This window comes from Otolemur garnettii, unplaced genomic scaffold (assembly GCF_000181295.1).
Source record: "Otolemur garnettii isolate 467f Iridium unplaced genomic scaffold, OtoGar3 scaffold00005, whole genome shotgun sequence".
Lineage (NCBI taxonomy): Eukaryota > Metazoa > Chordata > Mammalia > Primates > Galagidae > Otolemur > Otolemur garnettii.
In genome coordinates, this window is record NW_003852400.1 from 45,577,488 (window position 1) to 45,590,490 (window position 13,003).

A 13,003-nucleotide genomic window follows, 5' to 3' on the forward strand; every position below is an offset into this window, starting at 1 on the left:
ACTAGCCCTGGGTGATTTTCCAGTTTAGCCTGAACTATTTGAATCATGGCATAATTTTAAAAAGATATGATACTGCACACTAATCAACTCATTATATAATAAAATCATCAATATTATTTAAGATCTTGCAACTTACCCTAGTTAGGCAGATATAGCTAAGTATTTTTATATTTCTCACAGTAATAGTAGAGCCCTCAGTCAAAAGTGAATTTGGGAATCTTGCATTTAGACAAATATAGTTGAAATAACATGACAATGTGGGAAGATACAATTTTATAAGTAGATATTCCTCTATTTTTGCTAAAGCAACCTATACATATATATATATATCCTTTATTTGTACACATCTTGAAATATGTGTATGTGCATGTATGCGTTTGTGTATATATGTAGCAAACTACCTTTGCATCTATCTTAAATGATGTGGTTTTTTAATCCATCAAAAGAATCTTCATTTTTGAAAGTCTAAGTGAAAAGCTGCCTTCAGCTGAGATGTGTTTAACTTTCTGACAGGTATAAGGATTCTAACCCCCAGGGACTAGCACTTTTCTTTTCAGAGCTATCTCCTATCTTTGTGACCCTCTGGGAGGAACCGGCAATATTCTGTGCATTCGTTATGGGTAAAGTAATCCAGAAGTGTCTACTCATTTGCTTCCTAATAGGGCAGAGTTGGGTTGGTAATGAATGAAATCTGCTTTCTTTTTTGGAAGTATACAATCTTGGGAAGGGATCTGAGAGGTATTCTAGACTATGCCTTATAAACTAGACATAAAGGATTTAGTAAGCAATTTTAAGAGAAAATATAATTTCCAAATTTTTTTTTGACATGTAAGGAGTATTTTACTTAAAAATTGTTACAAATATTTTGTAAGAAATATGTGTGTTCATTCCTAATCTCTAATAGAAAATAGAAATTAGTTAAAATGATAAAATAATATATATTAATTGTGTGTCTTAAGAAATTGTCTTCAGTTTTATGGTAAATACTATAGTACAGTTTTATATGTAAACCTTCTGAGGCTATTATTATATAAGATAGACAGTATCACACAGCACAATAATTGAATAAGTATGTCCTTTGTTAGTTATTATACTTTTGAAGATAACAAAATTTAGCCTAAAATTAAGCTTCTTGGAATTGGACTTCATTAGTGATCTTAAGATCACTTAGAGATCACTTTTTATTAAAAAAAAGAAATCCATAAGGGGTGGGGGAAAGAGAAGAAGGGTAAAAACCTACCTAGCAGGTACAAGTGAATGCCATTTGAGTGATGGGCACATTTATAGCTCTGACTAAAGCATAATAAAAGTTATCCATGTGACAAAAACATTTGCACCTCATTAATATTTTGAAATTAAAAATGAAAGGGGGAAAATTATAGGACAATATCTCTATTACACATACATGCAAAAATCCACAACAAAATATTCAGCAAACTGAACTTAGCACATTTAAAAAAAAAAATCAAACACCATAAATAAGTGGGATTTTCCCCTGAAAATAAGAAGTGAGAATGTTTCAACATAAAAAAGTGTGATATACCATATTAACAAAATGAAGAACAAAGAAGATATGATATTCTTAGTAGACACACACAAAAAAGAAAACATTTGAAACATTTGAAAAAATTTAGTAACCCTCTATGATAAATATTCTCAAAAATTAAGTATAGAAAGAATGTCCCTCAAAATAAAAAGATCACATATGACAAGTCCACAGCTAACATGAGACTCAACAATGAAAGGTAGAAGCTTTTCCTTTAAGATCAAAAACATGTCAGGGGGAGGGAGTGTGATGGTTCATACCTATAATCCTATCACTTGGAAGGCCGAGGTGGGTGGATTGCCAGAGCTTGTGGGTTCAAGACCAGCCTAAGCCAGACTGAGAACTCATCTCTAAAATAGCCAGGCATTGTGGTGGGCACCAGCTACAAGGGAGGCTGAAGCAAGAGAATCGCTTAAGCCAAGAGTTTGAAGTTTGAGGTTGCTATGTGCTGTAACGCCATCACACTTTACCAAGGGCAACAAAATGAGACTCTGTCTCAAATTAAAAAAAAAGAATATGTCAAGGATGCTCACTCTCACCACTTCTATTCAACATGGTATTGAATGTCCTATTCAGAGCAGTTGATTTAAAGAGAAAGAAAGAAAAGAAAGAAAGGAAGGAAGGAAGGAAGGAAAGAAGGAAGGAAGGAAGGAAGGGAATAATTCAAAGCAAAAAGAGTAAAGAAAATTTCTCTTTTTTCACATGGTATAGACTCCATCAAAAACTGTGAAAAATTAATCAAAATCAGTAAAGTTGCAAGATCAAAATCAACACACAAAAATTAGTTGCATATCTATGCAATAACAAGTAACTATCCAAAAAAATGACAAAACAATTCCATTTAAAATAACATAAAAAATACTTAGGCATTTAACCAGAGAAGTGAAAGACCTATACCCTGAAAACTATAAAACATTGATGTAAAAAATTAAGAGACACAAAATAAATGAGAAAAAAAATTGTTTCTGGTTAATGAAAGGCTACAAATAAACAGGTCACAATATTTGAATTTGTTAGGTAGAGTCCCTCTTGTAGTTGTATCCCAAACCAAAAAGTATGCCGTATATCTGTACATTATGCCCATTAAGTGGGAGCAACTCAAACCCCTTCTCATTCTCCTGTCTCCTCCTCTCTTATTACCCCTCTCCCCAGCTTGAATTGAAATGAGTTTTTCTCCTCTGCTGGCATGAATTAGATTACCTACTGGCTTTGTACTAGTATTGAGTACATTGGATATTTGCTTTTTGATTATTGTGATATTTTACTAAGAAGAATGTGTTTTAACTCCATCCAGGTTAATACAAAAGAGTCACTATCTTTTTTATGGCTGAATAGTATTCCACAGTATACATATACCACAGTTTGTTAATCCATTCCTGAGTTGTTGGGCATTTAGATTGTTTCTACATCTTGGAGATTATACGTTGAGTGCAGTAAACAATTAGTGCAAATGTCTTTATAATAAATGTTTTCTTTTTCTTCTGTCTAGTAGTGACATTGTGAGGTCAAATGGGAGACCTAATTTGAGGCATCACATCACCTAATTTCAAAATATACTACAAAGCAATGGAAATCAAAACAGGGTGATTCAAACATAAATACACACATATAGACTGATAGAACTGAATAGAGAACTCAGAAAATAAGTCATTGCATTTGCAGTCAGTCAACTGATCTTCCACAAAGATGCCAAGAATACACAATGAAGAAAGGATAGTCTCTTCAATAAATGCATGTCCACATGCAGAAGAATGAAATTAGATCCACATCTCAAACCATATACAAAAAGTAACTCAGAGTAGATTGAAGACTTAAATGTTAAGATCTTCCTGGAGACAGTGGCTCATACTTATAGATGAGAGGATCATTTAAGGCCAGGAGTTCAAGACTAGCCTGAGCAACACAGTGACATAACCATCTCTACAAATAATAACAATAATAATTATTATTATAAATTTAAAAAATTTAAACCCCCCTGGCATTCTTCCTTTCTTTCTTTGGAATGCCACACTATTCTCTAGCTCCTTTTCTCTCCTCTTTCCCTACCCTTCTCTTCTCTCACTCCCTACTCTCTGTTCTCTGCTCTCTCTCTTTCTCATCTCTTCTCCCCACTCTCTTTCTGTTCTCTAATATAAAATGAACTTATACTTTTATATTCTAAAATTGGCCTAGAGAAACTCTTTTCTTATCCTGTGATCAGCACCTACTAAGAAACTGAGCATTTGCCAAAGCTATCATTTGGAGGCCCACACAGGAACTTCAAAAAGTCACATCTCTACCTCTGCAGGGGAGAAATCACTTTTCTCATCCCCTATAAGAGAACCATCTCTTTCTTTTCCAAAAAAAGAAAAAAAGTTAAACCCAAACCTAAAAACAAAATTAACCAATTTTATGGAATGTAAGCTTAATAAAAATCAAATTTTAAAAATTATTAACCTTTATATCTCTGCATTCCTTAATATAAATATGCTAATATTCCCATTTTTTGGCTGATTCATAACATTGGACTATATAATTTATAAGGCTCATAATTTAATAAGTACATCATTATTATAGGTACATAATTGTTCTATATCCTTATCAGTCATATGTGATGTTTTGACACAGGCATGCAATGTGAATTAACCAAATCAGGTAATTAGGGCATCCATCAGTTCAGATATTTATTGTTTCATTGTGTTAGAAACATTCAACTAACTCTTTGGGTTTTTTTAAATTTCAGATTAATATAAAGGTACAAACGATTAGGTTACAATGTTCGCATTTGTTAGGTAAGGACCAGGTCTTTGTTGTAGTTGTGCCCCTCACCCAGGAGTTGTGCCATATACCCTTATATTGTGCCCATTAGAAGAGAGCACACTAATCCCCCTCTCTCTTGACCTCTCCCTTTCCTCCTCCCCCAGCTTGAATTAAATTGAGTTTTTTCCTTGTGTGAGTGTGTATTAGTTCATCTACTGGCTTCATATTGGGTGTACATGGTTGGTGCCTTAGCCACTTGAGCCACAGGTGCTGAGCCTAAAGTCTCCATTTTTATGGGTAAATAGTATTTCATCATTTATATCCACCACAATTTATTAATCCATTCATGGTTTAATGGGCACTTGGGTTGATTCCACATCCTGGCAAATGTAAATTAAGTGGCAATAAACAATCTAGGGCAAATGTCCTATGATAAAATTATCTTTTTCTTCTGGGTAGATATCTAGCTAGTAATGGAATTACAGGATCAAATGGGGGGTCTATTTGGAGTTCGTTGAGGATTCTACATAATTCTTTCCAAAGAGGCTATTTTAGTTCCCAATTTTACCAAGTGGTCCCTTCTCTCCACATCCATGCCACCATCTGCAGATTTGGGACTTTGTGATCCCCAATCTGTTGGAAGCTGTTCCCACTGGGATTAGGTAATATCTCAGGGTAATTTTGATTTGCACTTGTCTGATGATGAGGGACAATGAACATTTTTTTTCACATGTTTTTGGGCCATTCATCTGACTTCTTCAGAAAAGGTTCTAATCATATCTCTTGCCCAGCGACAGATGGGATTTTTTTGCTCTTTTATTGTTGATTAATTTGAATTCTCTGTAGAGAATCAAATAAGTACATGTGAATTCTCTGTAGAGAATCAAATAACTCTTTTAATTATTTTAAAACATATTCTAACATACTATTAATTATAGTCACTTTGTTGTGTTATCAAATATTCTTCATTCTGTCTAACTATCTGATTACATTCTTGCATCCATTAACCATTTCCACTTTCTTTCCTCCTCCCCACTACCTTCCCACCACCAGGTAGCCATCATCTTACTATCTTCATGAGATTATTTGTTTTTCATATTTAGGTCCAATGTGAATGAGAACATGAGAGATTTGTCTTCCTGTGCTTGGCTTATTTTGTTTAACATAATCTTCTCCAGTTCCAACTATGCTATTGCAAGTGGCACCATTTCATTCTTTTTGTGGTTTTATAATGTTCCATTATGTATATGTGCCACAGTTTCTTTATCCTTTCATCTGTTGTTGTTGGAAACTTAGGTTGATTCTTGGCTACTGTGAATAGTGCTGAATTAAGCAAGAGAGTACAGATATCTTTTTTATATACTGATTTCCCTTTCTTTAGGTATATACCAAGCAGTGAGATTGCTGGGGCTTATGGTAGTTCCAGTTTAGTTTTTAGAAGAATCTCCATCCTGTTCTCCATAGTGATTGTACTAATTTACATTCCCACCAACAGCATATATGGGTTCTCCTTTCTCTTCATCCTCACCAGCAATCCATATTACCTGTCTTTTGAATAAAGCCATTTTAACTGTGGTAAGAGGATATCTTGAATAGTTTTGATTTGCATTTCTCTGATGACTAATGATGTTGAACATTTTGTTACATATCTGTTGGTTATTTGTATGTCTTCTTTTGAAAAATGTCAATTCATATCCGCACATTTTTTTCTTTCCTTTCATTTTTAATTTCAAAATATTAACGGAGTGCAAATGTTTTTGTCACATGGATAACTTTTATTATGCTTTAGTCAGGGCTATAAATGTGCCCATCACTCAAATGGCATTCACTTGTACCTGCTAGGTAGGTTTTTACCCTTCTTCTCTTTCCCCCACCCCTTATGGATTTCTTTTTTTTAATAAAAAAAAAATTGTATTTACTTAGAAGCATTCAGAATGTCAACAAAAAAGCTGCAACTTTTTTTTGCAATTACAGAGTGGTATTCAGTTAACAGAACAACAATTATTTTGTATAATCAGCATCAGAGACAACTGAAGATGAACAAACTACCATCCCCATATATAACGAATGTGGGCTGTGCACCAACAAGAACCTGCTTTAAATTTCCATGCCAATTTACAACCCCCATACTATACCAGGCAAGGTTAGTGGCTATTGAAAGTACCACCAGGACAGGGCTCTCTAAAGACATATTCGGTAGTGTGTTAACTATACAAAAAAAGACACTGTACAGTTTAAAAACAAGTCTTACACAGCCTTACATTTCAATTTTTTTTCTTTAAAAGGAGTGAATTATGTACAGGGGGGTTAAATGCTTTATAGACAAGAAAAAAAACTGTGCTAGAACCAACTTATTCACCATCATCTTCTTCATCATCATCTTCCTCCTCCTCTTCATCTCCCTCCTCTTCCTCATCTTCCTTCTTTTTCTTGTTTTTCTCAGCCTTGACGACTCCCTTTTTCACTGTATCAGACTTTCCTTTAGCTCAGTATGCAGCGTATTTTTCCTTCAGCTTTGCAGCCTTCTTTTCATAAGGCTGCTTGTCATCTGCAGCAGTGTCATTCTACATCTCTCCCAGCTTCTTTGCAACATCACCAATGGATAGGCCAGGATGTTCTCCTTTGATTTGGGGGCGATACTCAGAACAGAACAAGAAAAAGGCCGAAGGAGGCCTCTGGGTGCATTGGGATCCCTGAACTTCTTTTTTGTTTCCCCTTTAGGAGAGATACAGGTTTTCATTTCTCTTTCATAATGGGCCTTGTCCACCTTTGCCATATCTTCAAATTTTCCTTTCTCTTTAGCAGACATGGTCTTCCACCTCTCTGAGCACTTCTTAGAAACCTCTGAGAAGTTAATTGAAGCATCTGGGTGCTTCTTCTTGTGCACCTCCTGACAAGTTTGCACAAAGAATATATATGATGATAGCACCGGGTCAAGTGAGAGCCAGACAGGCACTGGGTGACTCTGTGCCTTGCTGAGGAAAAATAACTAAACATGGGCAAAGGAGATACTAAGAAGCCGAGAGGCAAAATGTCATCATATGCATTCTTTGTGCAAACTTGTCGGGAGGAGCCCTTATTGATTTCTAATGATTTTTACTTTCTTCTGTGCCCATGTGTACCCATCAAATAGTTCCAAATTATTAGAAAGTATCTGTAGTGTTTGTTTTTCCATTCTTGAGACAGGTTCTAAATTCCTTCTTTGTGTTGTCTTGAATTTACTGAGCTTCTTTAGGACAGCTATTTTGATTTCTAAATCTGAAAGGTCACATATCTTCATTACTCCAGGATTGGTCTCTGGTACCTTTTTTAATTCATTTGGTGAGGTCATGTTTTGCTGTGTATTCTTGAAGCATGTGGATGTTTGTCCATGTCTGGGCATTGAAGAGTTAAGTATTCACTTTAATCTTTGCAGTCTGGATTTGTTTGGTTCCATCCTTCTTGAGAAGGCTTTGCAGATATTCAAAGGGAATTGGGTGTTATGATCTAAGCCTTTTGTAATAGTGCTCTAAACCCAGTAATGCTGTGACTCTTGAAAATCCCTAGTGGTACCTCTTTGTTAAGATGTGGGACAATTCACTGGATTACCAGGCAAAGTCTCTCACTCTCTGTACTGGGCTGCTAGAGTTGGGAGAGGAGTGATATGGGCACTCCCCTCATGCCCATAAACACCAATCTCACCCAAAGCCCATAGTGACTGTTACCTGGGTACCTATGATGTTTATTCAAAGTCCAAGAGTGCTTTAGTCAGCAGGTTGTGAATCCTGCCAGTACTGGGTCCTGCCCCTCAAGGCAGCAAGTTTCCTTCCGACCCAGGATGAGTCCAAAGGTGCCTTGTGGGATCCAAGGCCTGAAGTCAAGGGCTTCAGATCACATTGCCTGTAGTTGAGGGGTTAACACGGGTACTGGCTTAGCCACCATCACTGGTTTCTCACTGGGTCATGTGTACCCCAAATCCAATGAATCTGACCAAGCAGAGGTGCAGAAATTGTCCGAGGAGTGCAGCCTTTTTGGCCCAACTGCCTGAAGAATTCGCACAGGCCACAGGCTGCATTTTGTTAGCCAGCAGTGGGTATCAAGGCAGAGGATTTCCCTATGGCCAGACTGTTCTAAATGCTCCCTCAGTTGGTGCCAGCAGAGTTCTGCCCTGTACTGTCTTCCCCTGTGCCAGAGCAGCCCAAGTTTCAATGCAAAGTTCTACCATCACTTCATTCTCACTTCCCCAGACATACAGATTCTCTCTCCCTCAATATTAGGGAGAGGGGAGAGCTGGCTTAGGTGTACGAGATTGTCTTTTCTGCCCTGTTCAGCTCCTCTTCAGCGCCTCTTCCCTGGATTTAATGGTAAAACCGGATAATATAATCACTCACCTGAGAAAGTGTTTGCTTACATGAATAGGGATTGAATTTGGTATTTATGCAGAGAGATGATCACTGGAGGTTTCTATTCGGCCATCTTGTTCTGCCACCCCACCCCACCCGCACACTCCCACTGCCCATAATTTTAATATATTTAATTTTGTTCAACAATCACTCACAATATAATATCTTTTATAAAAACCACAGGTAAAAAAATTGTTTTTGAATAGGAAAACTAAAAACTCAACCATGCAATGAGTTTTAATAATCTCTGAGTTTCTAAAAAGGCAGTAAAATTGTTAAATTTAATTTTAATGCTGTGTGAAAGAGAAAGCAAAAATAAGAGAGAAGAGAAAGAGACACTTGGAAATGGGGTGACATTATTGTACCCTTAAATGTATCTGATCAGAAAAATGTGATGAACTTTCTATAGTTATGTCTCTAAGATCTCATTATTTTGATGAAAGGCACTATGTTAATTCAAATGCAGTATGATCACAAGTAACACTTGAGTGTATGAACTACACTTATCAAAGTAAATGAACAAAATATTATTTTGATGGAGGGCCCTTGAATTCCTTTATGGCATTGGTTTGTTTACATTATAGTTTCAAAATAATATGATCTATATGGTTCTCCAGTGTGAATTAACAAGTAGCCCTCAGTCAATGTTTCACATTCTTCAGTAATAAGCCTGTTTTCTTTCTTACGGCATAGAATTACAGTGGACTATAATTCTTCATGTTTCACTATAAAAATCATACTTTTATAACATATCATTCCACAATTCAAGAGATCTGTCTTCATGTGCTCAGTAAGAAAAATAAAACTGTCAGTTAATTAGTCACTGATACAGTCATGTGGACAAACTTAAGGGACTGGTTGAAGTTCCCTTCTCACTCTTACCAGAAATCAAAGAATCCAACACTACTCTAAAAGTCTTTATCTCTCACAGTTGACAGATCTAAAATCTGTAATAATTTCATCAAAGGGGATTAAGAAAATAAAGAAAAATACCAATTCATAAAGACAAACTAAGAAAAGGAAGAGGTAATTTCAGAGACAAATGTTTCATGGTTGGTCATCATTATTTACTGGAAAAGGCAATGTATCATTGTAGCTCTTCATTGGTTACTACAACTGAGAGACTTTGAGGATGGGAACTAAGAGTGTAATCAGTAAAATATGTAAGAGTGGGAGGAGAAGGCACCTGTTGCCATAGATTTAAAAAGCCATCTCTTCAAAGACTTAAAAGAACAAACTCAAAAATACTAAGCTATTGCTCTATTCTCAAAGCCACCAGAGAGAAGCTAGAACTAACCGGAATGATGATCCTGAACTAATTGGATTTTAAATCGAGTTCAAAATGCAGCATGCATTATCCAGAAATGGAACAGTCTAATTTAGTAATTACGGGATTCACTGCCATTGATTCCATCATGGCTCTCACTGTTTGAAGCATCAGGTCCATACCCACTTCCCCTGGGATATCACAGCCTTCTCAATTTTTGCTGTTAGGAAACTTCCATCAGTGCTTTGTTTCAATTTCTCATTCTCTCTTATCTCCCTTGTATGCTCCCCTTTGCTGAGTACAGTTTCCAATCAATAGAATAAAATGGTATCCGTAAATACAATTTGGAAATTATTATACATATCTTCATTTCTGGTAAATTCTACTTTGAGCCTGGAAACTTTAACCATTTTATTCTTCTCTACAAACTAAATCACAGGAAAAGAAAAGAAAAACAATCCATCATTCAGCACAACTTGTGCAGAGAAATAAATAGAATGGAAGAAGATCACCACTGAACTTTCAATATTGAATGAAGTCTTGAGCTGACTATGAAGGACTTCTAGGTAGGAAAGTATAATTGATTGTCTCAATTCACAGAGTGAAGGAGATACTATTTTCTTCCATTTACACATCTAGTTGTAGAGAACAAATGTAACATCGATGACAAAATGTATAGCTATGACAAAAATTAAGATTAACAACAAAAGAGAATAAATATGTTGGCTACAGTTTGGGTTTGGATTCTAAAGTATCTGTATTCTAAAAGAATACTACCCCGGGAAATAGCATAGCCAAGTGTTAGAGAGCACACATGGGATTTCAACATAGACTTAAGTTCAAGTCTCGTTCTGTGATCTTAGATAAGATACTAAACTTTACCTGCCACAATTCACTCCTCTGTAGAATGAGACTAATAATAGGTCTTATATAACAGGGATTCAAGTAGTTAATAATAAATAGAATGTAAATCTCTGAAGATGGTGTCTGGCTTATAGTAAATGCTCGATGCACATGATTATGAGTATGATTATGATTGTTCATTCAAATCGTCACATTGTATGAATTTCCTGTAAACCAAAGAACGAGCAGTTGAAGCTAGTATAGCACTCCTGTAAAAACAGGTGTTTTCCAGAGAATTTCTTTCCACAATGAAAGAAATTACATTTGGTGATTTTACTAAATAGATCGTTTTGGAGAATGGAGATTATAAGCAACTTAATTTTTGAAACCTTTAAATATCTAAACCAGAATGGTAAAAAATTAATTGAGGTATATGCTTACATCCCCTGCCCAGCATTTTCTCTCCATAAAAGCAAACCACACTGAAGACAAATTTCAATGAGAAAGTTGCCTCATGTACATGGTCTCTGCACAATAGAAATACAGGATGTCATTCTGAAGTGTCTTACCTAAGGTCTGAGGCATGTACCTCCATAATAGGGAGAGAAGCATATCACCGAGAATCAGCAGTGTTACCATTCAGCTTGGGGTGTCTGCTCTTCTTCCACATCAAATTTAGTTTTTGGATGCTTTCATAGTTAACCAGTCTTCTTCCCTTTCACATTTTTCTGCTATATTTTAGAGATATTTTAACACTCAGTCAATCCTTTAAAGTATGGTTGGCTTGAAAAACACTCTCTTGAGGGTAACTCTCATATTTATTCATAAGATGCATTTATTGTCAGTCGTATACATTAACTGCCAGAGAGATTTTCTTTACTTCCAGAGTTGGTAGGATTCCTTTTATTTGTTCCCTGGGTTCAGACAGCCAGTGTAGCCCTGTGGTTAAACTGATGGCACTTGAGCCAGATTGTAGATTGACAATTTTATTCTGCCAAGAACTTACTCTGTCACCATACTCAAGGTACTTATTATTCCTATGCCTCAGTTTCCACAACTGTAAAATGGGGTAATGGTATCTACCTCACAATGTTGTAGGAAAGAAAAAATTGATGAGGTAAACAAAAATTGCATGGAATAGTGATTGGTGCTTAGAAAATATACCAATAATTCATTATTATTCATCATCACTATTATGACATTATTACCATATCATTCATTTATTGTTATTATGAGAATATCCAGAATTTTTATGAAAAGCATCTCTGTCTGATGCTTAAATCAATCAGTCCTGGCTTCAGACCAGCTGTTCTCAATCTGTGGGTCACAACCCACAGGAACCATATTAAAGGGTTGCACCATTAGGAAGGTTGAGAACCACTGCTTTAGACACTTTCTCAGAGCTCACTGCTTCTGAGAAAGGGTTTTCACCACATCTCAGCACCTCACCTTTTCTTACATCTTTTATTCAACCAGTCATCCATGTAATGTCCCTTGGGCGACCTCTCATGTGGCTGGAACTCTTCTAGACAGTAGCAGACGCCAGCACCACAAACCATGGCCTACATTTCAGCCCTTTTAGGATAAGCTCTCAGATTATTACTCAATGTCCCAGTTGGTATAAGGAAATATCTGATCTTTCAATATAAGAACTAAAATTATTGGCCTGCCAAGAATTATGTATATAATTATTGATATTTTTGTAGATTCAAATTTATACTATTTTCTTGATAATGTGTTTCAGTTGCTGCCTAACTTCAAGATAAATACTTACAAAAACTGGAGTACTTTTACCATGTGTTAATGCTTCAGGGAAAAATAAGTTGTTTGCTTTAGCATGTTCTTTTCCCATTGGCTCCAAGAGTTACATTTCCGAAAATTTGAAGTATAGTATTTGCAGTTTCTCATGTTTATAGCTTGCTGTTCTCCCAGGGAAGAACTAGAAATCCCTTTTGTTGACCTCTAAGATATGGTGCTGTGCCATGCTAAAAAACAAAATGTTTATAAAACAAGAGCTAAATTTATATTCAGGAGACTTGAGTTTCAAGCCAGAAGGGAGTAAGAAGTCTTGAAATTAACTCCCTTCTACAAACAAATAGAAAACTAGACAAGATATAGGAAATAATTATTTTCATGCTTTGAACAGGAGACAAGATATCACCATGATTTTTGAGAGGGGGGAAAAAAAGAAGAAAGAAAAAAATGAAACCTACAGTTGTTTAGACT

At 35.8% G+C, this 13,003-nt stretch overlaps 1 long non-coding RNA gene across 1 annotated transcript; it reads left to right on the forward strand.

Annotated features, from left to right (window-relative positions):
- Positions 1–595: 595 nt before the first annotated feature.
- On the forward strand, positions 596–6,946 carry LOC111728188. Its single transcript, XR_002775565.1, has 3 exons — positions 596–605; positions 2,908–2,910; positions 6,783–6,946. It is a non-coding gene; the product is annotated as an uncharacterized LOC111728188 (long non-coding RNA).
- Positions 6,947–13,003: the final 6,057 nt, after the last annotated feature.